The 26,950-nt window shown below is 35.2% G+C and overlaps 1 protein-coding gene and 6 non-coding genes across 7 annotated transcripts in view; all 7 read right to left on the reverse strand.

Annotated features, from left to right (window-relative positions):
- Positions 1–26,950, reverse strand: part of LOC134839865 (low-density lipoprotein receptor-related protein 2-like) — a 213,029-nt gene that overhangs the window by 164,603 nt on the left and 21,476 nt on the right. The gene's annotated exons all lie outside the window — the stretch shown is intronic.
- Positions 1,028–1,109, reverse strand: Trnas-uga (transfer RNA serine (anticodon UGA)). Its single transcript has one exon. It is a non-coding gene; the product is annotated as a tRNA-Ser (tRNA).
- Positions 5,918–5,999, reverse strand: Trnas-cga (transfer RNA serine (anticodon CGA)). The gene has a single exon. It is a non-coding gene; the product is annotated as a tRNA-Ser (tRNA).
- Positions 11,287–11,368, reverse strand: Trnas-cga (transfer RNA serine (anticodon CGA)). The gene has a single exon. It is a non-coding gene; the product is annotated as a tRNA-Ser (tRNA).
- Trnas-cga (transfer RNA serine (anticodon CGA)) lies at positions 18,927–19,008 on the reverse strand. Its single transcript has one exon. It is a non-coding gene; the product is annotated as a tRNA-Ser (tRNA).
- Trnas-cga (transfer RNA serine (anticodon CGA)) lies at positions 21,222–21,303 on the reverse strand. Its single transcript has one exon. It is a non-coding gene; the product is annotated as a tRNA-Ser (tRNA).
- Positions 25,384–25,465, reverse strand: Trnas-uga (transfer RNA serine (anticodon UGA)). The gene has a single exon. It is a non-coding gene; the product is annotated as a tRNA-Ser (tRNA).

The following is a 26,950-nucleotide window of genomic DNA, read 5'->3' on the forward strand; positions in this document are numbered from 1 at the left end:
CCTAAAAATCTGCCATTTCAGCCAGTGAGAGTCACCGCCAGCAGGATTCGAACATGCGCGTAAAGATAACATTTGTTTTCGAGTCATACGCCTTACGCACTAGGGAATGCCTGCTAACAACAATTCAAATTCTCAACAAATTTGTTTTTCAGTGTGACGTGTATATGTTAAAGTTAAGAACTGATTGAAAACAGCTGTCCTTTTTTTCAAACAACAGATACCAAAATTGCAAAGCCTCACGAAGCAAAGGAAAAATTCTCACGCGAAAACAAATTTTTCACCCAACAAACAATCTGCCCTATCAGTAGTTACAATCGCAGCCAGCTGGACTCGAACCTGCGCGTGAAGATCACATCTGATTTAATCAGCAAATAAAAAAATGCATTTTAAAAATCTACTCTTTTTCACCAAGTTAAAAATCTACTCTTTTTGCCAGTACAAAGTGCAGTCAGCAGGATTCAAACCTGCTCCGACAAGATCACAACTGATTTCGTTCACACTCCTTAACCACTTGGCCATAATTGCTACCAAGAATTCAAGGTCTCAACAAAAATAGCCATTGTTTCAGTGTAAAGTGTCTATCTTAAATCTTAAAAAATAATTAAAAACTGCTGATTTTTTCAAAAAAAACAGGTACCAAAAATTGCAAGTTTTTATAATGCAAACGAAAAACTCTGACGCAAATGCGCATTTTTCAGCAGTCTTGAAATCTGATATTTTGCCAGTGTCAATTTCAGCCAGCAGCATTCGAACCTACGCAAAAATTTCACATCTGACTTTGAGTCAGACGCCTTAATCACTTTGCCATGGCTGCTACCAAACTTTCAACATCTCAACAAAAATATCCATTGTATTTCAGTAAAAAGTGTATATCTTGAATCTAAAAAAATGAATTAAAACAGCTGTTCTTTTTTTCCCAAAAAATTGGTACCAAAAATTGCAAAGTTTTATAAAGCAAACGAAAAAGTCTGACGCGAATACGGATCTTTCATCAACCTAAAAATTTGCCATTTCAGCCAGTGACAACCGCAGCCAGCAGAATTCAAACCTGCGCGTGAAGATCACATCTGATTTCAAGTCAGACGCCTTAACCGCTCGGCCATGGCTGCTGCAAACCAAAAAAAAAACTTAAGAAAATAGTTATTGTATCTCCATTCAGCAGGTTTACTTAAATTTAAAAATTGATTATAAACAGCTGTTTTTTTTTGAAAAAACAGACATCAAAAAACACTTTTAACAGCAAAGAAAAAAATGCGACGCAAATATGCATTTTTCACCAAGTTACAAATCTACACTTTTCGCCAGTACAAAAAGCAGCCAGCAGGATTCAAACCGGCTTCGAAAAGACCACAACTGATTTCGAATCACACTCCTTAATCACTTGGCTATAGCTGCTACTAAACACTCAAGGTCTCAACAAAAATACTCATTGTATTTCAGTGTAAATGTTTATCTTGAATATCAGAAAATGATTGAAAACAGCAGTTTTTTACAAAAAAAATAGGTACCAAAAATCGCAAGTTTTCATAATGCAAACGAAGAAATTGGACGCAAATACGCATTTTTCAGCAATCTTGAAATCTGCTTTTTTTGCCAGTCTCAGTTTTAGCCAACAGGACTCGAACCTACGCTGAAAAATCACATCTGACTTTGAGTCAGACGCCTCAACCACTTGGCCATGACATATACCAAAAATTCAACATCTGCACAAAAATAGCCATTGTATTTCAAAATAAATTGTATATCTTGAATCTTAAAAACTGATTAAAAACAGCTTTTCTTTTTTTTTCAAAAAATTAGGTACTAAAAATCGCAAGGTTTTATAAAGCAAGCGAAAAATCTGACGCGAACACGCATTTTTCAACAAGCTGAAAACCTGCCAATTCAGCCAGTGACAATCGCAGCCAGCAGGATTCGCACCAGCTCGTGAAGAATCATATCTGCTTTCGAGTCAGACGCCTTAACCAATCGGCCATGGCTGCGGGCAACGATAAAAATCTAAAGAAAATAGCTATTTTATTTCAATGCGACATTTATATTTAAAAATTGCTTAAAAACACATGTTTTCTTTTGAAAAAAAAACAGACATCGAAAAACAATTTTAATCAGCAAAAAAAAATGCGACGCAAATATGCATTTTCCACCAAGTTAAAAATCTACTCTTTTTGCGAGTACTAAGTGCAGCCAGCAGGATTAAAACCTGCTCCGACAAGCTCACAACTGATTTCCTTCACACTCCATAACCACTTGGCCACAGCTGCTACCAAGAATTCAAGGTCTCAACAAAAATAGCCATTGTATTTCAGTGTAAAGTGTCTATCTTAAATCTTAAAAAATAATTAAAAACTGCTGATTTTTTCAAAAAAAACAGGTAACAAAAGTTACAAGATTTTATAATGCAAACGAAAAAATCTGACGCAAACACGCATTTTTCAGCAATCTTGAAATCTGCTGTTTTGCCAGTGTCAATTTTAGCCAGCAGGATTCGAACCTTCGCAACAATTTCGCATCTGACTTTGAGTCAGACGCCTTAACCACTTTGCAATGGCTGCTACCAAATATTCAACATCTCAACAAAATTATCCATTGTATTTCAGTGTAAAATGTATATCTTGAATCTAAAAAATGAATAAAAAAACAGCTGTTTTTTATTTCCATAAAAAATAGGTAGCAAAAATCGCAAGGTTTTATAAAGCAAGCGAAAAATCTGACGCGAATACGCATTTTTCACCCAGCTAAAATCCTGCTAATTTTAGCCAGTGACAACTGCAGCCAGCAGGATTCGAACCAGCTCGTGAAGATCACATCTGCTTTCGAGTCAGACGCGTTATCTACTCGGCCATGGCTGCGTCAAATGATAAAAATTTGAAGAAAACAGCTATTGTATTTCCATGCGACATGTATTTTTAAATTTAAAAAATGATTTAAAACAGCTGTTTTTTTTTGAAAAAACAGACATCGAAAAACAATTTTAAACAGCAAATAAAAACATGCGACGCAAATATGCATTTTTCACCAATTTAAAAATCTAATCGTTTTCCCAGTACAAAGCGCAACCAGCAGGATTCGAAACTTTTCCGACAAGCTCTCAACTGATTTCGAATCACACTCCTTACCCACACGGCCATAGCTACTAACAAAATTAAACGTATCAACAAAAATAGCCATTGTATTTCAGTGAAAAGTGTACATCTTGAACCTTATAAAATGACTAAAAACAGCTGTTTTTTTTTCAAGAAAAATAGGTACCAAATTTCGCAAGTTTTTATAAAGCAAACGAAAAAGTCTGGCGCGAATACGCATTTACATCAATCTATAATTTTGCCATTTCAGCCAGTGTGAGTCGGCGCCAGCTTGATTCGAACGTGTGCGTGGAGATCACATTTGTTTTCGAGTCAGACGCCTTAACCACTCGTGCATGCCTGGTGCTAACGATTGAAAGTCTCAACAAAAATCGCATTGGTGTTTTAGTGTAAAATGTATATCTTAAATTCAAAAATGGATAAAGAACATCTGTTCTTTCTCTTCAAAAAACATTCAAAAAGTGCAATATTTTGAAAAGCAAAAAAAATCGGACTCAAATATGCATTTACAGCAATCTAAAGATCTGCTTTTTTGCCAGTATAAATAGCAAACAGAAGAATTCGGACCTGCAAGCGAAGACCACATCTGATTTTAAGTCAGACGCCTTAACTATTCGGCCATGAATGCTGCGAAAGATTGAAAAAATCAACAAAAGCGGAATGTAATTCAGGGTACAATGTATATGTTAACTTTAAAAGTTGGGTTCGACTTGTCGTTTTCCTTTTTCAAAAAATAGATACCACAAACCGCAATAACCAAGACTCGAGGTTGTAAGTCAATGTGGACTGTATATTTTTAGTTTGACAAACTGATTAAAAGCAGCTGTCCTATTTTTTTTTCAAAGAACAGATGCGAAAACCACAAACGTTTATAATACAATAGAAAACATCTGACGCGAATACGAATCTTTTATCAACCTAAAATTGTACTCGCCATTGTATTTCAATGTGAAGTGTATATCTTATATCTTAAAATTGATTAAAAACAGCAGTTCTTTTTTTTAAAAAAAAAAAAGATTTCAAAAATTTTACAAATCAAAACAAAAAATCTGACGCAAATACGAATCTTTTATCAACTTAAAAATCTGCCATTTCAGCCAGTGACAATCGCAGCCAGCAACATTCGAACCTGCGCGTGAAGTTCTCAACTGAATTCGAGTCAGACGCCTTAACCACTCGGCCATGACTGCTCCCAATAATTAAAAATCTCAAGAAATAGCTATTGTATTTCCATGCGACATGTATATTTAAACTTAAAAAACTATTAGAAACAGCTGTTTTTTTTTGAAAAAACAGACTTTAAAAAACGATTTTATTTGAACCAGCAAATAACAAAAGTCGACGCAAATATGCATTTTCCACCATTTTGAAAATCTATTCTTTTTTTGCCAGTACAAAGTGAACGCAGCATGATTCCAACCTGCTCGTCAAGAGCACAACTGATTTCGCGTCACACTCCTTAACCAGTTGGCCATGGCTGCTGCCAAAAACTTATCATCACAACGAAAATCGCCATTGTATTTCAATCTAAAATGTATATCTTGGATCTAAAAACAACGATTAAATACAACTGTTCCTCTTTTTCCAAAAAAAGGTACTGAAAAATCGCAAACTATATAAAGCAAACGAAAAAACCTGACGCAAATACGCATTTTTCAGGAATACAAAAATCTGCCATTTTGCCAGTGTCAATCTCAGCCAGCAGGATTAAACCCTATGCAAAAATATCACCCTTCGTTTTGAGTCAGACGCCTTATCAACTTGGCCATGGCTGCAGCAAAAAATTCAACATCTCTACAAAATCGCTATTGTATTTCAGTGTAAAGTGTGAATCTTGAATCTAAAAAAACTGATTTAAAACAGGTGTTCTCCATTTTGAAAAAATAGGAACCAAAATTCGCGAACTTTCACAAAGCAAAAAAAAACCCTGACGCGAAAATGAACTTTTCACCATCCTAAAAATCTGCCAATTCAGCCAGAGACAATCGCAGCCAGCAAGATTTGAACATGTGCGTGAAGATCACATTTGTTTTTAAGTCAGACGCCTTAACCACTCAGGCATGCCTGGTAACAACGATTGATAGTGTCAACAAAAATCGCATTGGTGTTTCAGTGTAAAGTGTATATCTTAAATTCAAAAATGGATAAAGAACATCTGTTCTTTTTCTTCAAAAAACATACAAAAAGTGCAATATTTTGAAAAGCAAAAAAAAATCGGATTCAAATATGCATTTACAGCAATCTAAAGATCTGCTTTTTTGCCAGAATAAATAGCAAACAGAAGGATTCGGACCTGCAAGCGAAGACCACAACTGATTTTAAGTCAGACGCCTTAACTATTCGGCCATGAATGCTGCGAAAGATTGAAAAAATCAACAAAAGCGGAATGTAATTCAGGGTAAAACGTATATGTTAACCTTAAAAGTTGGGTTCGACTTGTCGTTTTCCTTTTTCAAAAAATAGATACCACAAACCGCAATAACCAAGACTCGAGGTTGTAAGTCAGTGTGGACTGTATATTTTTAGTTTGACAAACTGATTCAAAGCAGCTGTCCTATTTTTTTTTCAAAGAACAGATGCGAAAAACCACAAACGTTTATAATACAATAGAAAACATCTGACGCGAATACGAATCTTTTATCAACCTAAAATTGTACTAGCCATTGTATTTCAATGTGAAGTGTATATCTTATATCTTAAAATTGATTAAAAACAGCAGTTCTTTTTTTTGAAAAAAAATGATTTCAAAAATTTTACAAATCAAAACAAAAAAATCTGACGCAAATACGAATCTTTCATCAACTTAAAAATCTGCCATTTCAGCCAGTGACAATCGCAGCCAGCAAGATTCGAACCTGCGCGTGAAGTTCTCAACTGATTTCGAGTCAGACGCCTTAACCACTCGGCCATGACTGCTCCCAATAATTAAAAATCTCAAGAAATAGCTATTGTATTTCCATGCGACATGTATATTTAAACTTAAAAAACTATTAGAAACAGCTGTTTTTTTTTTTTGAAAAAACAGATTTTAAAAAACAATTTTATTTTAACAAGCTAATAATAAAATGCGACGCAAATATGCATTTTCCACCAATTTGAAAATCTATTCTTTTTTGCCAGTACAAAGTGAACGCAGCATGATTCCAACCTGCACGTTAAGAGCACAACTGATTTCGCGTCACACTCCTTAACCAGTTGGCCATTGCTGCTGCCAAACACTTATCGTCACAACGAAAATCGCCATTGTATTTCAATCTAAAATGTATATCTTGGATCTAAAAACAACGATTAAATACAACTGTTCCTCTTTTTCCAAAAAAAGGTACTGAAAAATCGCAAACTTTATAAAGCAAACGAAAAAACCTGACGCAAATACGCATTTTTCAGGAATCTAAAAATCTGCCATTTTGCCAGTGTCAATCTCAGCCAGCAGGATTAAACCCTATGCGAAAATATCACCCTGCATTTTGAGTCAGACGCCTTAACCACTTGGCCATGGCTGCCGCCAAAAATTCAACATCTCAACAAAATCGCTATTGTATTTCAGTGTAAAGTGTAAATCTTGAATCTAAAAAAACTGATTTAAAACAGGTGTTCTCGTTTTCGAAAAAAAATAGGTACCAAAATTCGCGAACTTTCACAAAGCAAAAAAAAAAAAACTGACGCGAAAATGAACTTTTCACCATCCTAAAAATCTGCCAATTCAGCCAGTGACAATCGCAGCCAGCAAGATTTGAACATGTGCGTGAAGATCACATCTGATTTCGAGTCAAAAGCCTCAACCAATCGGCCATGGCTGCGGGCAACGATAAAAATCTGAAGAAAATAGTTATTGTAGTTTCCATGCGAAATTTATATTTAAAAATTGATTAAAAACACATGTTTTCTTTTGAAAAAAACAGACATCGAAAAACAATTTTAATCAGCAAAAAAAAATGCGACGCAAATATGCATTTTCCACCAAGTTAAAAATCTACTCTTTTTGCGAGTACTAAGTGCAGCCAGCAGGATTAAAACCTGCTCCGACAAGCTCACAACTGATTTCCTTCACACTCCATAACCACTTGGCCACAGCTGCTACCAAGAATTCAAGGTCTCAACAAAAATAGCCATTGAATCTTAAAAAATAATTAAAAACTGCTGATTTTTTCAAAAAAACAGGTAACAAAAGTTACAAGATTTTATAATGCAAACGAAAAAATCTGACGCAAACACGCATTTTTCAGCAATCTTGAAATCTGCTGTTTTGCCAGTGTCAATTTCAGCCAGCAGGATTCGAACCTTCGCAACAATTTCGCATCTGACTTTGAGTCAGACGCCTTAACCACTTGGCCATGGCTGCCGCAAAAAAAATCAACATCTCAACAAAATCGCTATTGTATTTCAGTGTAAAGTGTGAATCTTGAGTCTAAAAAAAACTGATTTAAAACAGGTGTTCTCCTTTTTGAAAAAAAATAGGTACCAAAATTCGCGAACTTTCACAACGCAAAAAAAATCTCTGACGTGAAAATGAACTTTTCACCATACTAAAATTCTGCCAATTCAGCCAGAGACAATCGCAGCCAGCAAGATTTGAACATGTGCGTGAAGATCACATTTGTTTTTAAGTCAGACGCCTTAACCACTCAGGCATGCCTGGTAACAACGATTGATAGTGTCAAAAAAAATCGTATTTGTGTTTCTGTGTAAAGTGTATATCTTAATTTCAAAAATTGATAAAGAACATCTGTTCTTTTTTCTTCAAAAAACATATAATGTGCAACATTTTGAAAAGCAAAAAATCTGACCCAAATATGCAGTTTCAGCAATCTAAAGATCTGCTTTTTTGCCAGTACAGATAGCAAACAGAAGGATTCGGACCTGCAAGCAAAGACCACATCTGATTTACAGTCAGACGCCCTAACTATTCGGCCAAGACTGCTGCGAAAGGTTGAAAAACTCAACAAAAACCGATTATCATTCAGGGAAAAAGAGTAAGTAATTTTTAAAATATTGGGTTCCACTTGACATTTCTTTTCAAAAAACGGATACCAAAAACCGCAATAACCGAGAATCGAGATTGTAACTCAGTGTGGACTGTATATCTTTAGTTTGAAAAACTGATTAAAAACAGCTGTCCTGTTTTTTTTAAAAAACAGATGCAAAAAACCACAAAAATCAATAATATAATAGAAAACATCTGACGCGAAAACGAATCTTTCATCAACCTAAAATTCTACAAATTAAACCAGTGACAATCGCAGCCAGCAGAATTCGAACCTGCGCGTGAATATCACAGCTAACTTCGAGTCAGACGCCTTAACTATTCGGCCATGACTGCTGCGAAAGATTGAAAAACTCAACAAAATCGCATCAAAATTCAGGGAAAAAAAATGAAAACTTTAAAAATTGGGTTCCACTTGATATATTTTTTTGAAGAATACATACCAAAAACCGCAATAACCCAGAATAGAGATTGTAACTCAGTGTGGACTGTATATCTTTAATTTGACAAATTGATTAAAAACAGCTGTCCTATTTTTTTCAAAAAACAGATTCGAAAAATCACAAAAATCTATAAAACAATAGAAAACATCTGACGCGTATACGAATCTTTAATCAAACTAAAAATCTACCATTTGAGCCGGTGACAATCGCAGCCAGCAGGATTAAAACCTGCGTATGAAAAACCCATCTGATTCCGAGTCAGATGCCTTAGCCACTCGGCCATGGGTGCTGCAAAAATTGAAAATCTGAAGAAAATTGCTATTGTATTTCAATGTGAAGTGTATAACTTAATTTGATTAAAAACAGCAATTCTTTTTTAAAAATTTGATTCCAAAAATTGCAAAATTTTACAAATCAAAACAAAAAATCTGACGCGAATACGGATCTTTCATCAACCTAAAAATTTGCCATTTCAGCCAGTGACAACCGCAGCCAGCAGAATTCAAACCTGTTTGTGAAGATCACATCTGATTTCAAGTCAGACGCCTTAACCGCTCAGCCATGGCTGCTGCAAACAATAAAAAAACTTAAGAAAATAGTTATTGTATCTCCATTGAACAGGTTTACTTAAATTTAAAAATTGATTATAAACAGCTGTTTTTTTTTGAAAAAGTAGACATCAAAAAACACTTTTAACAGCAAAGAAAAAAATGCGACGCAAATATGCATTTTTCACCAAGTTACAAATCTACACTTTTCGCCAGTACAAAAAGCAGCCAGCAGGATTCAAACCGGCTTCGAAAAGATGACAACTGATTTCGAATCACACTCCTTAACCACTTGGCTATAGCTGCTACTAAACACTCAAGGTCTCAACAAAAAAACTCATTGTATTTCAGTGTAAATGTATATCTTGAATATCAGAAAATGATTGAAAACAACTGTTTTTTACAAAAAAAATAGGTACCAAAAATCGCAAGTTTTCATAATGCAAACGAAGAAATTGGACGCAAATACGCATTTTTCAGCAATCTTGAAATCTGCTTTTTTGCCAGTGTCAGTTTTAGCCAGCAGGACTCGAACCTACGCTGAAAAATCACATCTGACTTTGAGATAGACGCCTCAACCACTTGGCCATGGCATATACCAAAAACTCAACATCTCCACAAAAATAGCCATTGTATTTCAAAATAAATTGTATATCTTGAATCTTAAAAATTGATTAAAAACAGCTGTTCTTTTTTTTTCAAAAAATTAGGTACCAAAAATCGCAAGGTTTTATAAAGCAAGCGAAAAATCTGACGCGAACACGCATTTTTCAACAAGCTAAAAACCAGCCAATTCAGCCATTGACAATCGCAGCCAGCAGGATTCGCACCAGCTCGTGAAGATCACATCTGCTTTCGAGTCAGACGCCTTAACGAATCGGCCATGGCTGCGGGCAACAATAAAAATCTGAAGAAAATAGCTATTGTGTTTCCATGCGACATTTATATTTAAAAATTGATTAAAAACACATGTTTTTTTTGAAAAAAAAACAGACATCGAAAAACAATTTTCATCAGCAAAAAAAACGCGACGCAAATATGCGTTTTCCACCAAGTTAAAAATCTACTCTTTTTGCCAGTACTACGTGCAGCCAGCAGGATTCAAACCTGCTCCGACAAGCTCACAACTGATTTCCGTCAAACTCCATAGCCACTTGGCCATAGTTGCTACCAAGAATTCAAGGTCTCAACAAAAATAGCCATTGTATTTTAGTGAAAAGTGTACACCTTGAACCTTATATAATGACTAAAAACAGCTGTTTTTTTTTTCAAAAAAAATAGGTACCAAAAATCGCAAATTTTTATAAAGCAAACGAAAAAATCTGACGCGAATATGCATTTACATCAATCTATAATCTTGCCATTTCAGCCAGTGTGAGTCGCCGCCAGCATGATTTGAACATGTGCGTGAAGATCACATTTGTTTTTAAGTCAGACGCCTTAACCACTCAGGCATGCCTGGTAACAACGATTGATAGTGTCAAAAAAAATCGCATTGGTGTTTCAGTGTAAAGTGTATATCTTAAATTCAAAAATGGATAAAGAACATCTGTTCTTTTTCTTCAAAAAACATACAAAAAGTGCAATATTTTGAAAAGCAAAAAAAAATCGGATTCAAATATGCATTTACAGCAATCTAAAGATCTGCTTTTTTGCCAGAATAAATAGCAAACAGAAGGATTCGGACCTGCAAGCGAAGACCACAACTGATTTTAAGTCAGACGCCTTAACTATTCGGCCATGAATGCTGCGAAAGATTGAAAAAATCAACAAAAGCGGAATGTAATTCAGGGTAAAACGTATATGTTAACCTTAAAAGTTGGGTTCGACTTGTCGTTTTCCTTTTTCAAAAAATAGATACCACAAACCGCAATAACCAAGACTCGAGGTTGTAAGTCAGTGTGGACTGTATATTTTTAGTTTGACAAACTGATTCAAAGCAGCTGTCCTATTTTTTTTTCAAAGAACAGATGCGAAAAACCACAAACGTTTATAATACAATAGAAAACATCTGACGCGAATACGAATCTTTTATCAACCTAAAATTGTACTAGCCATTGTATTTCAATGTGAAGTGTATATCTTATATCTTAAAATTGATTAAAAACAGCAGTTCTTTTTTTTGAAAAAAAATGATTTCAAAAATTTTACAAATCAAAACAAAAAAATCTGACGCAAATACGAATCTTTCATCAACTTAAAAATCTGCCATTTCAGCCAGTGACAATCGCAGCCAGCAAGATTCGAACCTGCGCGTGAAGTTCTCAACTGATTTCGAGTCAGACGCCTTAACCACTCGGCCATGACTGCTCCCAATAATTAAAAATCTCAAGAAATAGCTATTGTATTTCCATGCGACATGTATATTTAAACTTAAAAAACTATTAGAAACAGCTGTTTTTTTTTTGAAAAAACAGATTTTAAAAAACAATTTTATTTTAACAAGCTAATAATAAAATGCGACGCAAATATGCATTTTCCACCAATTTGAAAATCTATTCTTTTTTGCCAGTACAAAGTGAACGCAGCATGATTCCAACCTGCACGTTAAGAGCACAACTGATTTCGCGTCACACTCCTTAACCAGTTGGCCATTGCTGCTGCCAAACACTTATCGTCACAACGAAAATCGCCATTGTATTTCAATCTAAAATGTATATCTTGGATCTAAAAACAACGATTAAATACAACTGTTCCTCTTTTTCCAAAAAAAGGTACTGAAAAATCGCAAACTATATAAAGCAAACGAAAAAACCTGACGCAAATACGCATTTTTCAGGAATCTAAAAATCTGCCATTTTGCCAGTGTCAATCTCAGCCAGCAGGATTAAACCCTATGCGAAAATATCACCCTGCATTTTGAGTCAGACGCCTTAACCACTTGGCCATGGCTGCCGCCAAAAATTCAACATCTCAACAAAATCGCTATTGTATTTCAGTGTAAAGTGTAAATCTTGAATCTAAAAAAACTGATTTAAAACAGGTGTTCTCCTTTTCGAAAAAAATAGGTACCAAAATTCGCGAACTTTCACAAAGCAAAAAAAAAAAAACTGACGCGAAAATGAACTTTTCACCATCCTAAAAATCTGCCAATTCAGCCAGTGACAATCGCAGCCAGCAAGATTTGAACATGTGCGTGAAGATCACATCTGATTTCGAGTCAAAAGCCTCAACCAATCGGCCATGGCTGCGGGCAACGATAAAAATCTGAAGAAAATAGTTATTGTAGTTTCCATGCGAAATTTATATTTAAAAATTGATTAAAAACACATGTTTTCTTTTGAAAAAAACAGACATCGAAAAACAATTTTAATCAGCAAAAAAAAATGCGACGCAAATATGCATTTTCCACCAAGTTAAAAATCTACTCTTTTTGCGAGTACTAAGTGCAGCCAGCAGGATTAAAACCTGCTCCGACAAGCTCACAACTGATTTCCTTCACACTCCATAACCACTTGGCCACAGCTGCTACCAAGAATTCAAGGTCTCAACAAAAATAGCCATTGTATTTCAGTGTAAAGTGTCTATCTTGAATCTTAAAAAATAATTAAAAACTGCTGATTTTTTCAAAAAAACAGGTAACAAAAGTTACAAGATTTTATAATGCAAACGAAAAAATCTGACGCAAACACGCATTTTTCAGCAATCTTGAAATCTGCTGTTTTGCCAGTGTCAATTTCAGCCAGCAGGATTCGAACCTTCGCAACAATTTCGCATCTGACTTTGAGTCAGACGCCTTAACCACTTGGCCATGGCTGCCGCAAAAAAAATCAACATCTCAACAAAATCGCTATTGTATTTCAGTGTAAAGTGTGAATCTTGAGTCTAAAAAAAACTGATTTAAAACAGGTGTTCTCCTTTTTGAAAAAAAATAGGTACCAAAATTCGCGAACTTTCACAACGCAAAAAAAATCTCTGACGTGAAAATGAACTTTTCACCATACTAAAATTCTGCCAATTCAGCCAGAGACAATCGCAGCCAGCAAGATTTGAACATGTGCGTGAAGATCACATTTGTTTTTAAGTCAGACGCCTTAACCACTCAGGCATGCCTGGTAACAACGATTGATAGTGTCAAAAAAAATCGTATTTGTGTTTCTGTGTAAAGTGTATATCTTAATTTCAAAAATTGATAAAGAACATCTGTTCTTTTTTCTTCAAAAAACATATAATGTGCAACATTTTGAAAAGCAAAAAATCTGACCCAAATATGCAGTTTCAGCAATCTAAAGATCTGCTTTTTTGCCAGTACAGATAGCAAACAGAAGGATTCGGACCTGCAAGCAAAGACCACATCTGATTTACAGTCAGACGCCCTAACTATTCGGCCAAGACTGCTGCGAAAGGTTGAAAAACTCAACAAAAACCGATTATCATTCAGGGAAAAAAGAGTAAGTAATTTTTAAAATATTGGGTTCCACTTGACATTTCTTTTCAAAAAACGGATACCAAAAACCGCAATAACCGAGAATCGAGATTGTAACTCAGTGTGGACTGTATATCTTTAGTTTGAAAAACTGATTAAAAACAGCTGTCCTGTTTTTTTTTAAAAAACAGATGCAAAAAACCACAAAAATCAATAATATAATAGAAAACATCTGACGCGAAAACGAATCTTTCATCAACCTAAAATTCTACAAATTAAACCAGTGACAATCGCAGCCAGCAGAATTCGAACCTGCGCGTGAATATCACAGCTAACTTCGAGTCAGACGCCTTAACTATTCGGCCATGACTGCTGCGAAAGATTGAAAAACTCAACAAAATCGCATCAAAATTCAGGGAAAAAAAATGAAAACTTTAAAAATTGGGTTCCACTTGATATATTTTTTTGAAGAATACATACCAAAAACCGCAATAACCCAGAATAGAGATTGTAACTCAGTGTGGACTGTATATCTTTAATTTGACAAATTGATTAAAAACAGCTGTCCTATTTTTTTCAAAAAAACAGATTCGAAAAATCACAAAAATCTATAAAACAATAGAAAACATCTGACGCGTATACGAATCTTTAATCAAACTAAAAATCTACCATTTGAGCCGGTGACAATCGCAGCCAGCAGGATTAAAACCTGCGTATGAAAAACCCATCTGATTCCGAGTCAGATGCCTTAGCCACTCGGCCATGGGTGCTGCAAAAATTGAAAATCTGAAGAAAATTGCTATTGTATTTCAATGTGAAGTGTATAACTTAATTTGATTAAAAACAGCAATTCTTTTTTAAAAATTTGATTCCAAAAATTGCAAAATTTTACAAATCAAAACAAAAAATCTGACGCGAATACGGATCTTTCATCAACCTAAAAATTTGCCATTTCAGCCAGTGACAACCGCAGCCAGCAGAATTCAAACCTGTTTGTGAAGATCACATCTGATTTCAAGTCAGACGCCTTAACCGCTCAGCCATGGCTGCTGCAAACAATAAAAAAACTTAAGAAAATAGTTATTGTATCTCCATTGAACAGGTTTACTTAAATTTAAAAATTGATTATAAACAGCTGTTTTTTTTTGAAAAAGTAGACATCAAAAAACACTTTTAACAGCAAAGAAAAAAATGCGACGCAAATATGCATTTTTCACCAAGTTACAAATCTACACTTTTCGCCAGTACAAAAAGCAGCCAGCAGGATTCAAACCGGCTTCGAAAAGATGACAACTGATTTCGAATCACACTCCTTAACCACTTGGCTATAGCTGCTACTAAACACTCAAGGTCTCAACAAAAAAACTCATTGTATTTCAGTGTAAATGTATATCTTGAATATCAGAAAATGATTGAAAACAACTGTTTTTTACAAAAAAAATAGGTACCAAAAATCGCAAGTTTTCATAATGCAAACGAAGAAATTGGACGCAAATACGCATTTTTCAGCAATCTTGAAATCTGCTTTTTTGCCAGTGTCAGTTTTAGCCAGCAGGACTCGAACCTACGCTGAAAAATCACATCTGACTTTGAGATAGACGCCTCAACCACTTGGCCATGGCATATACCAAAAACTCAACATCTCCACAAAAATAGCCATTGTATTTCAAAATAAATTGTATATCTTGAATCTTAAAAATTGATTAAAAACAGCTGTTCTTTTTTTTTTCAAAAATTAGGTACCAAAAATCGCAAGGTTTTATAAAGCAAGCGAAAAATCTGACGCGAACACGCATTTTTCAACAAGCTAAAAACCAGCCAATTCAGCCATTGACAATCGCAGCCAGCAGGATTCGCACCAGCTCGTGAAGATCACATCTGCTTTCGAGTCAGACGCCTTAACGAATCGGCCATGGCTGCGGGCAACGATAAAAATCTGAAGAAAATAGCTATTGTGTTTCCATGCGACATTTATATTTAAAAATTGATTAAAAACACATGTTTTTTTTGAAAAAAAAACAGACATCGAAAAACAATTTTCATCAGCAAAAAAAACGCGACGCAAATATGCGTTTTCCACCAAGTTAAAAATCTACTCTTTTTGCCAGTACTACGTGCAGCCAGCAGGATTCAAACCTGCTCCGACAAGCTCACAACTGATTTCCGTCAAACTCCATAGCCACTTGGCCATAGTTGCTACCAAGAATTCAAGGTCTCAACAAAAATAGCCATTGTATTTTAGTGAAAAGTGTACACCTTGAACCTTATATAATGACTAAAAACAGCTGTTTTTTTTTCAAAAAAAATAGGTACCAAAAATCGCAAGTTTTTATAAAGCAAACGAAAAAATCTGACGCGAATATGCATTTACATCAATCTATAATCTTGCCATTTCAGCCAGTGTGAGTCGCCGCCAGCATGATTTGAACATGTGCGTGAAGATCACATTTGTTTTTAAGTCAGACGCCTTAACCACTCAGGCATGCCTGGTAACAACGATTGATAGTGTCAAAAAAAATCGTATTTGTGTTTCTGTGTTAAGTGTATATCTTAATTTCAAAAATTGATAAAGAACATCTGTTCTTTTTTCTTCAAAAAACATATAATGTGCAACATTTTGAAAAGCAAAAAATCTGACCCAAATATGCAGTTTCAGCAATCTAAAGATCTGCTTTTTTGCCAGTACAGATAGCAAACAGAACGATTCGAACCTGCAAGCAAAGACCACATCTGATTTACAGTCAGACGCCCTAACTATTCGGCCAAGACTGCTGCGAAAGGTTGAAAAACTCAACAAAATCCGATTATCATTCAGGGAAAAAAGAGTAAGTAATTTTTAAAATATTGGGTTCCACTTGACATTTCTTTTCAAAAAACGGATACCAAAAACCGCAATAACCGAGAATCGAGATTGTAACTCAGTGTGGACTGTATATCTTTAGTTTGAAAAACTGATTAAAAACAGCTGTCCTGTTTTTTTTTTAAAAACAGATGCAAAAAACCACAAAAATCAATAATATAATAGAAAACATCTGACGCGAAAACGAATCTTTCATCAACCTAAAATTCTACAAATTAAACCAGTGACAATCGCAGCCAGCAGAATTCGAACCTGCGCGTGAATATCACAGCTAACTTCGAGTCAGACGCCTTAACTATTCGGCCATGACTGCTGCGAAATATTGAAAAACTCAACAAAATCGCATCGAAATTCAGGGAAAAAAGGATAAGAAAACTTTAAAAATTGGGTTCCACTTGATATATTTTTTTGAAGAATACATACCAAAATCCGCAATAACCCAGAATTGAGATTGTAACTCAGTGTGGACTGTATATCTTTAATTTGACAAACTGATAGAAAACAGCTGTCCTATTTTTTTTAAAAAACAGATGCCAAAAATCACAAAAATCTATAAAACAATAGAAAAAAACTGACGCGAATACGAATCTTTAATCAAACTAAAAATCTACCATTTGAGCCGGTGACAATCGCAGCCAGCAGGATTAAAACCTGCGCATGAAGAACCCATCTGATTCCGAGTCAGATGCCTTAGCCACTCGGCCATGGGTGCTGCAAAAATTGAAAATCTGAAGAAAATTGCTATTGTATTTCAATGTGAAGTGTATAACTTAAATTGATTAAAAACAGCGGTTCTTTTTTAAAAAATTTGATTCCAAAAATCGCAAAATTTTACAAATCAAAACAAAAAATCTGACGCGAATACGGATCTTTCATCAACCTAAAAATTTGCCATTTCAGCCAGTGACAACCGCAGCCAGCAGAATTCAAACCTGCGCGTGAAGATCACATCTGATTTCAAGTCAGACGCCTTAACCGATCGGTCATGGCTGCTGCAAACAATAAAAAAACTTAAGAAAATAGTTATTGTATCTCCATTCAACAGGTTTACTTAAATTTAAAAATTGATTGTAAACAGCTGTTTTTTTTGAAAAAACAGACGTCAAAAAACACTTTTAAACCGCAAAGAAAAAAATGCGACGCAAATATGCATTTTTCACCAAGTTACAAATCTACACTTTTTGCCAGTACAAAAAGCAGCCAGCAGGATTCAAACCGGCTTCGAAAAGATCACAACTGATTTCGAATCACACTCCTTATCCACTTGGCTATAGCTGCTACGAAACACTCAAGGTCTCAACAAAAATACTCATTGTATTTTAGTGTAAATGTATATCTTGAATATCAGAAAATGATTGAAAACACCTGTTTTTTACAAAAAAATAGGTACCAAAAATCGCAAGTTTTCATAATGCAAACGAAGAAATTGGACGCAAATACGCATTTTTCAGCAATCATGAAATCTGCTTTTTTGCCAGTGTCAGTTTTAGCCAGCAGGACTCGAAACTACGCTGAAAAATCACATCTGACTTTGAGTCAGACGCCTCAACCACTTGGCCATGGCATATACCAAAAACTCAACATCTCCACAAAAATAGCCATTGTATTTCAAAATAAATTGTATATCTTGAATCTTAAAAATTGATTAAAAACAGCTCTTCTTTTTTTCAAAAAATTAGGTACCAAAAATCGCAAAGTTTTATTAAGCAAGCGAAAAATCTGACGCGAACACGCATTTTTCAACAAGCTAAAAACCTGCCAATTCAGCCAGTGACAATCGCAGCCAGCAGGATTCGCACCAGCTCGTGAAGATCACATCTGCTTTCGAGTCAGACGCCTTAACCAATCGGCCATGGCTGCGGGCAACGATAAAAATCTGAAGAAAATAGCTATTGTAGTTTCCATGCGAAATTTATATTTAAAAATTGATTATAAACACATGTTTTCTTTTGAAAAAAACAGACATCGAAAAACAATTTTAATCAGCAAAAAAAATGCGACGCAAATATGCATTTTCCACCAAGTTAAAAATCTACTCTTTTTGCCAGTACTAAGTGCAGCCAGCAGGATTCAAACCTGCTCCGACAAGCTCACAACTGATTTCCTTCACACTCCATAACCACTTGGCCATAGCTGCTACCACGAATTCAAGGTCTCAACAAAAATAGCCATTGTATTTCAGTGTAAAGTGTCTATCTTAAATCTTAAAAAATAATTAAAAACTGCTGATTTTTTCGAAAAAACAGGTAACAAAAGTTACAAGGTTTTATAATGCAAACGAAAAAATGTGACGCAAACACGCATTTTTCAGCAATCTTGTAATCTGCTGTTTTGCCAGTGTCAATTTCAGCCAGCAGGATTCGAACCTACGCAACAATTTCGCATCTGACTTTGAGTCAGACGCCTTAACCACTTTGCAATGGCTGCTACCAAATATTCAACATCTCAACAAAATTATCCATTGTATTTCAGCGTAAAATGTATATCTTGAATCTAAAAAAATGAATGAAAAACAGCTGTTCTTTATTTCCATAACAAATAGGTAGCAAAAATCGCAAGGTTTTATAAAGCAAGCAAAAAATCTGCCGCGAATACGCATTTTTCACCCGGCTAAAATCCTGCTAATTTTAGCCATTGACAACTGCAGCCAGCAGGATTCGAACCAGCTCGTGAAGATCACATCTGCTTTCGAGTCAGACGCCTTAACCACTCGGCCATGACTGCTCCCAATAATTAAAAATCTCAAGAAATAGCTATTGTCTTTCCATGCGGCATGTATATTTAAACTTAAAAAACTATTGGAAACAGCTGTTTTTTTTGAAAAAACAGATTTTAAAAACGATTTTATTTTAACAAGCAAATAATAAAATGCGACGCAAATATGCATTTTCCACCAATTTGAAAATCTATTCTTTTTTGCCAGTACAAAGTGAACGCAGCATGATTCCAACCTGCACGTCAAGAGCACAACTGATTTCGCGTCACACTCCTTAACCAGTTGGCCATGGCTGCTGCCAAAAACTTATCGTCACACCGAAAATCGCCATTGTATTTCAATCTAAACTGTATATCTTGGATCTAAAAACAACAATTAAAAACAACTGTTCCTCTTTTTCCAAAAAAGGTACTGAAAAATCGCAAACTATATAAAGCAAACGAAAAACCTGACGCAAATACGCATTTTTCAGGAATCTAAAAATCTGCCATTTTGCCACTGTCAATCTCAGCCAGCAGGATTAAACCCTATGCGAAAAAAATCACCCTTCATTTCGAGTCAGACGCCTTAACCACTTGGCCATGGCTGCCGCCAAAAATTCAACATCTCAACAAAATTATCCATTGTATTTCAGTGTAAAATGTATATCTTGAATCTAAAAAAAATGAATAAAAAACAGCTGTTCTTTATTTCCATAAAAAATAGGTAGCAAAAATCGCAAGGTTTTATAAAGCAAGCGAAAAATCTGACGCGAATACGCATTTTTCACCCAGCTAAAATCCTGCTAATTTTAGCCAGTGACAACTGCAGCCTGCAGGATTCGAACCAGCTCGTGAAGATCACATCTGCTTTCGAGTCAGACGCGTTATCCACTCGGCCATGGCTGCGTGAAATAAAAAAAATTTGAAGAAAATAGCTATTGTAATTCCATGTGACAAGTATTTTTAAATTTAAAAATTGATTTAAAGAGCTGTTTTTTTTTGAAAAAACAGACATCGAAAACGATTTTTGAACAGCAAAAAAAAACATGCGACGCAAATATGCATTTTTCACCAATTTAAAAATCTAATCGTTTTCCCAGTACAAAGCGCAACCAGCAGGATTCGAAACTTTTCCGACAAGCTCTCAACTGATTTCGAATCACACTCCTTACCCACACGGCCATAGCTACTAACAAAATTAAACGTCTCAACAAAAATAGCCATTGTATTTCCGTGAAAAGTGTACATCTTGAACCTTATAAAATGACTAAAAACAGCTGTTTTTTTTTTCAAAAAAATAGGTACCAAAAATCGCAAGTTTTTATAAAGCAAACGAAAAAATCTGACGCGAATACGCATTTACATCAATCTATAATTTTGCCATTTCAGCCAGTGTGAGTCGCCGCCAGCATGATTCGAACGTGTGCGTGGAGATCACATTTGTTTTCGAGTCAGACGCCTTAACCACTCGTGCATGCCTGGTGCCAACGATTGAAAGTCTCAACAAAAATCGCATTGGTGTTTCAGTGTAAAGTGTATATCTTAAATTCAAAAATGGATAAAGAACATCTGTTCTTTTCCTTCAAAAAACATACAAAAAGTGCAATATTTTGAAAAGCAAAAAAAATCGGACTCAAATATGCATTTACAGCAATCTAAAGATCTGCTTTTTTGCCAGCATAAATAGCAAACAGAAGGATTCGGACCTGCAAGCGAAGACCACATCTGATTTTAGGTCAGACGCCTTAACTATTCGGCCATGAATGCTGCGAAAGATTGAAAAAATCAACAAAAGCGGAATGTAATTCAGGGTAAAATGTATATGTTTAAAAGTTGGGTTCGAAATGTCGTTTTCCTTTTTCAAAAAATAGATACCACAAACCGCAATAAACAAGACTCGAGGTTGTAAGTCAATGAGGACTGTATATTTTTATTCTGACAAACTGATTAAAATCAGCTGACCTATTTTTTTTTCAAAGAACAGATGCGAACAACCACAAACGTTTATAATACAATAGAAAACATCTGACGCCAATACGAATCTTTTATCAACCTAAAATTGTACTAGCCATTGTATTTCAATGTGAAGTGTATATCTTATATCTTAAAATTGATTAAAAACAGCAGTTCTTTTTTTCGAAAAAAAAGATTTCAAAAATTTTACAAATCAAAACAAAAAATCTGACGCAAATACGAATCTTTCATCAACTTAAAAATCTGCCATTTCAGCCAGTGACAATCGCAGCCAGCAAGATTCGAACCTGCGCGTGAAGTTCTCAACTGATTTCGAGTCAGACGCCTTAACCACTCGGGCATGACTGCTCCCAATAATTAAAAATCTCAAGAAATAGCTATTGTATTTCCATGCGACATGTATATTTAAACTTAAAAAACTATTAGAAACAGCTGTTTTTTTTGAAAAAACAGATTTTAAAAAACGATTTTTATTTTAACAAGCAAACAATAAAATGCGACGCAAAAATGCATTTTCCACCAATTTGAAAATCTATTCTTTTTTTGCCAGTACAAAGTGAACGCAGCATGATTCCAACCTGCACGTCAAGAGCACAACTGATTTCGCGGCACACTCCGTAACCAGTTGGCCATGGCTGCTGCCAAAAACTTATCGTCACAACGAAAATCGCCATTGTATTTCAATCTAAAATGTATATCTTGGATCTAAAAACAACGATTAAATACAACTGTTCCTCTTTTTCCAAAAAAAGGTACTGAAAAATCGCAAACTATATAAAGCAAACGAAAAAACCTGACGCAAATACGCATTTTTCAGGAATCTAAAAATCTGCCATTTTGCCAGTGTCAATCTCAGCCAGCAGGACTCGAACCTACGCGGAAAAATCACATCTGACTTTCATTCAGACGCCTCAACCACTTGGCCATGGCATATACCAAAAACTCAACATCTCCACAAAAATAGCCATTGTATTTCAAAACAAATTGTATATCTTGAAACTTAAAAATTGATTAAAAACCGCTGTTCTTTTTTTCTCAAAAAATTAGGTACCAAAAATCGCAAGGTTTTATAAAGCAAGCGAAAAATCTGACGCGAACACGCATTTTTCAACAAGCTGAAAACCTGCCAATTCAGCCAGTGACAATCGCAGCCAGCAGGATTCGCACCAGCTCGTGAAGATCACATCTGCTTTCGAGTCAGACGCCTTAACCAATCGGCCATGGCTGCGGGCAACGATAAAAATCTGAAGAAAAAAGCTATTGTAGTTTCCATGCGAAATTTATATTTAAAAATTGATTAAAAACACATGTTTTCTTTTGAAAAAAACAGACATCGAAAAACATTTTTAAACAGCAAAGAAAAAAATGCGACGCAAAGATGCATTTTTCAACAAGTTACAAATCTACACATTTCGCCAGTACAAAAAGCAGCCAGCAGGATTCAAACCGGCTTCGAAAAGATCACAACTGATTTCGAATCACACTCCTTAACCACTTGGCTATAGCTGCTACTAAACACTCAAGGTCTCAACAAAAATACTCATTGTATTTCAGTGTAAATGTATACCTTGAATATCAGAAAATGATTGAAAACAGCTGTTTTTTACAAAAAAATAGGTACCAAAAATTGCAAGTTTTCATAATGCAAACGAAGAAATTGGACGCAAATACGCATTTTTCAGCAATCTTGAAATCTGCTTTTTTGCCAGTGTCAGTTTCAGCCAGCAGGACTCGAACCTACGCGGAAAAATCACATCTGAATTTGAGTCAGACGCCTCAACCACTTGGCCATGGCATATACCAAAAACTCAACATCTCCACAAAAATAGCCATTGTGTTTCACAACAAATTGTATATCTTGAAACTTAAAAATTGATTAAAAACCGCTGTTCTTTTTTTTTCAAAAAATTAGGTACCAAAAATCGCAAGGTTTTATAAAGCAAGCGAAAAATCTGACGCGAACACGCATTTTTCAACAAGCTGAAAACCTGCCAATTCAGCCACTGACAATCGCAGCCAGCAGGATTCGCACCAGCTCGTGAAGATCACATCTGCTTTCGAGTCAGAAGCCTTAACCAATCGGCCATGGCTGCGGGCAACGATAAAAATCTGAAGAAAATAGTTATTGTAGTTTCCATGCGAAATTTATATTTAAAAATTGATTAAAAACACATGTTTTCTTTTGAAAAAAACAGACATCGAAAAACCAATTTTAATCAGCAAAAAAAATGCGACGCAAATATGCATTTTCCATCAAGTTAAAAATCTACTCTTTTTGCCAGTACTAAGTGCAGCCAGCAGGATTCAAACCTGCTCCGACAAGCTCACAACTGATTTCCTTCACACTCCATAACCACTAGGTGTTTCAGTGTAAAGTGTATATCTTAAATTCAAAAATGGATAAAGAACATCTGTTCTTTTTCTTCAAAAAAACATACAAAAAGTGCAATATTTTGAAAAGCAAAAAAAATCGGACTCAAATATGCAATTACAGCAATCTAAAGATCTGCTTTTTTGCCAGTACAGATAGCAAACAGAAGGATTCGGACCTGCAAGCAAAGACCACATCTGATTTACAGTCAGACACCCTAACTATTCGGCCAAGACTGCTGCGAAAGGTTGAAAAACTCAACAAAATCGCATCGAAATTCAGGGAAAAAAGAATATGAAAACTTTAAAAATTAGGTTCCACTTGATATATTTTTTTGAAGAATACATACCAAATATGCATTTTTCACCAATTTAAAAATCTAATCGTTTTCCCAGTACAAAGCGCAACCAGCAGGATTCGAAATTTTTCCGACAAGCTCTCAACTGATTTCGAATCACACTCCTTACCCTCACGGCCATAGCTACTAACAAAATTAAACGTCTCAACAAAAATAGCCATCGTATTTCAGTGAAAAGTGTACATCTTGAACCTTATAAAATGACTAAAAACAGCTGTTTTTTTTCAAAAAAAAATAGGTACCAAAAATCGCAAGTTTTTATAAAGCAAACGAAAAAATCTGACGCGAATACGCATTTACATCAATCTATAATTTTGCCATTTCAGCCAGTCTGAGTCGCCGCCAGCAAGATTTGAACATGTGCGTGAAGATCACATTTGTTTTTAAGTCAGACGCCTTAACCACTCAGGCATGCCTGGTAACAACGATTGATAGTGTCAACAAAAATCTTATTTGTGTTTCTGTGTAAAGTGTATATCTTAATTTCAAAAATTGATAAAGAACATCTGTTCTTTTTTCTTCAAAAAAACATATAAAGTGCAATATTTGGAAAAGCAAAAAATCTGACCCAAATATGCAGTTTCAGCAATCTAAAGATCTGCTTTTTTGCCAGTACAGATAGCAAACAGAAGGATTCGGACCTGCAAGCAAAGACCACATCTGATTTACAGTCAGACGCCCTAACTATTCGGCCAAGACTGCTGCGAAAGGTTGAAAAACTCAACAAAATCCGATTATCATTCAGGGAAAAAAGAGTAAGTAAATTTGAAAATATTGGGTTCCACTTGACATTTCTTTTCAAAAAACGGATACCAAAAACCGCAATAACCGAGAATCGTGATTGTAACTCAGTGTGGACTGTATATCTTTACTTTGAAAAACTGATTAAAACAGCTGTCCTGTTTTTTTTTAAAAACAGATGCAAAAAACCACAAAAATCAATAATACAATAGAAAACATCTGACGCGAAAACGAATCTTTCATCAACCTAAAATTCTACAAATTAAACCAGTGACAATCGCAGCCAGCAGAATTCGAACCTGCGCGTGAATATCACAGCTAACTTCGAGTCAGACGCCTTAACTATTCGGCCATGACTGCTGCGAAATATTGAAAAACTCAACAAAGTCGCATCGAAATTCAGGGAAAAAAGGATAAGAAAACTTTAAAAATTGGGTTCCACTTGATATATTTTTTTGAAGAATACATACCAAAATCTGCAATAACCCAGAATTGAGATTGTAACTCAGTGTGGACTAAATATCTTTAATTTGACAAACTGATTAAAAACAGCTGTCCTATTTTTTTTTAAAAACAGATGCAAAAATCACAAAAATCTATAAAACAATAGAAAACCTCTGACGCGAATACGAATCTTTAATCAAACTAAAAATCTACCATTTGAGCCGGTGACAATCGCAGCCAGCAGGATTAAAACATGCGCATGAAGAACCCATCTGATTCCGAGTCAGATGCCTTAGCCACTCGGCCATGGGTGCTGCAAAAATTGAAAATCTGAAGAAAATAGCTATAGTATTTCAATGTGAAGTGTATAACTTAAATTGATTAAAAACAGCGGCTCTTTTTTTTTAAAATTAGATTCCCAAAATCGCAAAATTTTACAAATCAAAACAAAAAATCTGACGCGAATACGGATCTTTCATCAACCTAAAAATTTGCCATTTCAGCCAGTGACAACCGCAGCCAGCAGAATTCAAACCTGCGCGTGAAGATCACATCTGATTTCAAGTCAGACGCCTTAACCGATCGGCCATGGCTGCTGCAAACAATAAAAAAACTTAAGAAAATAGTTATTGTATCTCCATTCAACAGGTTTACTTAAATTTAAAAATTGATTGTAAACAGCTGTTTTTTTTGAAAAAACAGACATCAAAAAACACTTTTAAACAGCAAAGAAAAAAATGCGACGCAAATATGCATTTTTCACCAAGTTACAAATCTACACTTTTTGCCAGTACAAAAAGCAGCCAGCAGGATTCAAACCGGCTTCGAAAAGATCACAACTGATTTCGAATCACACTCCTTATCCACTAGGCTATAGCTGCTACGAAACACTCAAGGTCTCAACAAAAATACTCATTGTATTTTAGTGTAAATGTATATCTTGAATATCAGAAAATGATTGAAAACACCTGTTTTTTACAAAAAAATAGGTACCAAAAATCGCAAGTTTTCATAATGCAAACGAAGAAAGTGGACGCAAATACTCATTTTTCAGCAATCTTGAAATCTGCTTTTCTGCCAGTGTCAGTTTTAGCCAGCAGGACTCGAACCTACGCTGAAAAATCACATCTGACTTTGAGTCAGACGCCTCAACCACTTGGCCATGGCATATACCAAAAACTCAACATCTCCACAAAAATAGCCATTGTATTTCAAAATAAATTGTATATCTTGAATCTTAAAAAATGATTAAAAACAGCTCTTCTTTTTTTTTTCAAAAAATTAGGTACCAAAAATGGCAAGGTTTTATAAAGCAAGCGAAAAAATCTGACGCGAACACGCATTTTTCAACAAGCTAAAAACCTGCCAATTCAGCCAGTGACAATCGCAGCCAGCAGGATTCGCACCAGCTCGTGAAGATCACATCTGCTTTCGAGTCAGACGCCTTAACCAAACGGCCATGGCTGCGGGCAACGATAAAAATCTGAAGAAAATAGCTATTGTAGTTTCCATGCGAAATTTATATTTAAAAATTGATTAAAAACACATGTTTTCTTTTGAAAAAAAACAGACATCGAAAAACAATTTTAATCAGCAAAAAAAATGCGACGCAAATATGAATTTTCCACCAAGTTAAAAATCTACTCTTTTTGCCAGTACTAAGTGCAGCCAGCAGGATTCAAACCTGCTCCGACAAGCTCACAACTGATTTCCTTCACAATCCATAACCACTTGGCCATAGCTGCTACCAAGAATTCAAGGTCTCAACAAAAATAGCCATTGTATTTCAGTGTAAAGTGTCTATCTTGAATCTTAAAAAATAATTAAAAACTGCTGATTTTTTCAAAAAAACAGGTAACAAAAGTTACAAGTTTTTATAATGCAAACGAAAAAATCTGACGCAAACACGCATTTTTCAGAAATCTTGAAATCTGCTGTTTTGCCAGTGTCAATTTCAGCCAGCAGGATTCGAACCTACGCAACAATTTCGCATCTGACTTTGAGTCAGACGCCTTAACCACTTTGCAATGGCTGCTACCAAATATTCAACATCTCAACAAAATTATCCATTGTATTTCAGT

This window comes from Symsagittifera roscoffensis, chromosome 1, assembly GCF_963678635.1.
Source record: "Symsagittifera roscoffensis chromosome 1, txSymRosc1.1, whole genome shotgun sequence".
Lineage (NCBI taxonomy): Eukaryota > Metazoa > Xenacoelomorpha > Acoela > Convolutidae > Symsagittifera > Symsagittifera roscoffensis.